At 32.2% G+C, this 3,676-nt stretch overlaps 1 long non-coding RNA gene across 1 annotated transcript; it reads right to left on the bottom strand.

Moving 5' to 3' along the window:
- Positions 1 to 1,974: 1,974 nt before the first annotated feature.
- On the bottom strand, positions 1,975 to 3,102 carry LOC107947585 (uncharacterized). The gene is made up of 2 exons (XR_001697181.2): positions 2,854 to 3,102; positions 1,975 to 2,756 (listed from the first exon to the last, which is right to left on the bottom strand). It is a non-coding gene; the product is annotated as an uncharacterized lncRNA (long non-coding RNA).
- Between the last annotated feature and the right edge of the window lie 574 nt (positions 3,103 to 3,676).

The raw sequence follows: 3,676 nt of genomic DNA, 5'->3' as shown, positions 1-3,676 counted from the left end.
AAAAGATGACACAAAATATCATTAAAAGATAATATGAATAAGAATATTTAAAAATTATTAAATAAATAGTGAGAGATGAGAGGTAGTTGCACTCTCATCAAGCAGTGTATAACTCACTCATTTAAATGCCTCGCAAGCAAACATTCATTTCATGTCGCAACTCTTTCCTTACACAGACTAATAGCTTGCCTTCATAAATTTGCTTCTTCTCTCTCACACTTGAATAGAATCTTTTGAACCTCTCAATTTATTAATTAGAGAAGAAAGATCTCTCACTTCTCCAACCAATCTTATGTTTCAGAACTTTTTTTTTTTTGTTTATGTGTTTAGTTGACAAAAGCTGATTCCAAGGAAGTTTTTATGACTTTTTTCTTTTTTAATTTATAGATTTCTCTTGACAGCTTCAACTATGCCTTGTCCTTAGGTGACACATTACTAATATATATTTATATATTTAGTATTTAAATCTTTATTTTTATTTGGTGTAATGACTTTTTTGGCCCTCTAACTTTATAACAAAGTTATTTTAGCTCTCTATTTTTTTTTTGGTTTCTTTTAGCACTTAAACTTGCCCTTTTTTTTATCAAAGTACCTCAAAATGGATGAAAAAGTTAACATTTGTTAATTTTGCTGACATGGCATACATGTGGATTGCCACACATGACACATCATCAATTAATTAATTTTTTTAAAATCTTAAAATTAATATAATTTTTTTAAATAATTTTAATAATATTTATTTTTTAAAATAGTTTTTATAATTTTTTGAATTTTTAAAAATTTATAAAAAAATTAAATGTCAGTGTGTCATCCACGTGTAGGCAATATCAACAAAGTTAAAAAAGTTAACTTTATTTATTTATTTTGGGATGATTTGACAAAAACGCAAGTTTAAGGGCTAAAAAAATAAAAAAAATAAATTAAAATAAATTTTTTTATAAAGTTGAAGAGTCAAATAAGTCATTATTGTTTTTATTTTAATATATTAATTTGGAGTTGTTGTAAGACTTTGTTCATGGCACACCCATCCCCTAAACATCAAAATAGTAAATTTCAACATGATATAATTACAGAAAACAGATATGATATAAGTAAGGGGAATTCACCTTCATTGTTTAGACTTTTAAAAATTGAAGGAGCAGGGAAATGACCGGAATGCAAAAATATTTTTAGTAGTAGTATTAAATTAGACAGTGTAAATTAGTATGGCAATTAATATATGTTGGAAAGGTGCGGTATCCTAAGTCATGAGAAAACGTGTTGGCCCTGTGAGACAGGCATCCTCTTTGAGAAAGAGGGACGCATTTAAGTCAATAAAACCAGATATGGCCGGGACTTCTAGGAATAATCAATCAAAACCAGTCCCTCACTCCAGATGCCCCCACTGCTAACAAGTTCATACTCTTTCTTTTAAATGAGATATCAATTTTGATTCATTTCGTGATTTATTCTAAACCAGCTAACGTGGCCCATATATTAGCTGTCTCATCATCTCTCTTTGTCACTATACCTCATTCTTCATATGTTACTATGTAATGAACATGTTCGACGATGAGGGTAATTATAAATTTTTTAATTTATGTGAATTACCCAAATGAAACACCTTATTAATTACTAGATACAGTTTGGATTATTAAAACTTTAACCTACACCCTAGGGCTAAAACCCTAGTTATAGTAAAAAAGAAATTCTCGATGTCAGAAATGAATCTTCAGCTTCAACATTATTTCCCAACGTTTTATGATTTCCTTTTTGTGGTGGGATTAACATTGTATTCGTTTTCAGGGTTTAGTCTCTTTATTATCGTTTATATTTATTACCTATTCATTACAATAACATTCATTGTAACATTATTTGAAGCTCTCTTAATTCCCATGACAGAAAGGAGAAGGGAAGTGTGGGAACCTGCAAATATAGGCTGGCACAACAGTTGTACACGAAAGCAAAGCAGATGAGTGAAAGGAACTGAACCTATTTAATTTAAAAGATGTCTTCAATCTTAGCATTAACAGAGAGAAAGGTACAGTACACGAGAAGAAGAAGAAGAAGAAGAAGAAGAAGAAGAAGAAGAAGAAGAAGAAGAAGAAGAACACAAACAAAAGAAACAAGGGCATTAACACTAGCCTTTCCCCTTGTCTTACACTGCCCTAAAAAAGAACCCTAATTTAGAAACATCACTGAAAAGGCTAAAGCCAATGCTCTCTATTCTCATCATCATTCACTGTAATAATATTCAAGAAAAGAAGCAAAAGCTAATAATAATAATAATAATAATAATAATAATAATATCATCCTTCTTACAGTCATTTAGCATTTCAAAACATGTAGTAACTTACACCCTAACTGGTTTTGTTTCTTTCTTTCTCCCCTTAATTGTGAAGAGGATTAGGGCCTGTATGAACTATTCTCTTTTCATCACCTTCATTTCCGGGCAAGTGAGGCGAGCTTGATGGAGCATGAAAGGAATTAGCAGCGCCGGAAAACCAGGCTTTCCTTGGGGGAGGGGACCTAATAAACTGAAAGCTATGCCGACTGCCTTGTTTATGAACAGCGAAATGCAAACCCAACTGAGAAAAAAACAACATAATCCACAAGAAGAAAACAGCCACTTTGGCCCCCCCACTATATCTGCCCGGTCTTGTATTCACTCCTCTTAACATTGTCGTCTCAACTGATGGACCAGTTCAAGTGTAGTAGTGGCGCCACCAAGCCCCAACTCAGAAACTGTAATGCTTTTGGAGGCTTTAGTTTAGACTCTGAAAGAAAGATATAGGATTAGGACCATAAAAGGCCAAATAGGATTATCTTAACTTGCTTTATATAGTGTGTAAAAAGAAGTGGGTTTTGAGTTACTTCTCTGAATCTCTCAAATCATGCCTGGCTGCCTCTCTTTTTAAGTTTGAGAATTTTGAGAAAAAGTGCAAGCAAAAAGAAAAAAACCTTTTAACTTAGGTTTGCTCCTTATCTTATGGGTCTGTCACATGATCTTGGCCCTTGATTCCTGGAACCTTCTTATAAATATCTTATATACATATACCTACACATTTATTTATTTATTTATTCCCTTTCTGAAAATCTTTGGACTTTGCACCTTTTAAACTCTCAAACCACCACCACTTCCACTGCTCCTCGCATTTTATTTTTCTATTACAAGTATCTGTTTTCTAGTTTTTGTATTTGTTTTTCATTTTGTAATTATTTAAAATTCAACGTAACAATGTTTGCTGGGAGAGGGTGTCGTGGGACTGTCCAGTATTAATAGCCCTTGTCTGGGGAATATATTCAAAATCTAATATTGTATATGACCATTATAAAATAGCATTATTGGTAGAACAAAAGTTGAAACTCTTGTATTGTACCAGAACCCACCATTCGCTTCTGTCACAGGCAAGTTGTCGATTTGGTCAAAGTTTCCCGACTTATATACCATGACTGAAATACCCTTTCTGTTCCATTTCTTAATTTGTTTCACCTCCTCCATTTTTCTTGGTGAGGGGATTAAAATGCATCTACTCAATACAATGTTAATTTAGTTTTATACTATTTATTAATATAAATATGGCTAATTGTTGGTTTGTTTGATGTAAACCAATTCTACTTGTATTTTTTAATTTAGTAATTACTTGTTAAAACATTTATGCTGACTATGCCACCACATTTAGCACAAGTCTCGGCT

This window comes from Gossypium hirsutum, chromosome D12 (assembly GCF_007990345.1).
Source record: "Gossypium hirsutum isolate 1008001.06 chromosome D12, Gossypium_hirsutum_v2.1, whole genome shotgun sequence".
In the NCBI taxonomy this organism is placed as follows: domain Eukaryota; kingdom Viridiplantae; phylum Streptophyta; class Magnoliopsida; order Malvales; family Malvaceae; genus Gossypium; species Gossypium hirsutum.
This window is presented reverse-complemented; position numbering and strand designations above follow the sequence as displayed.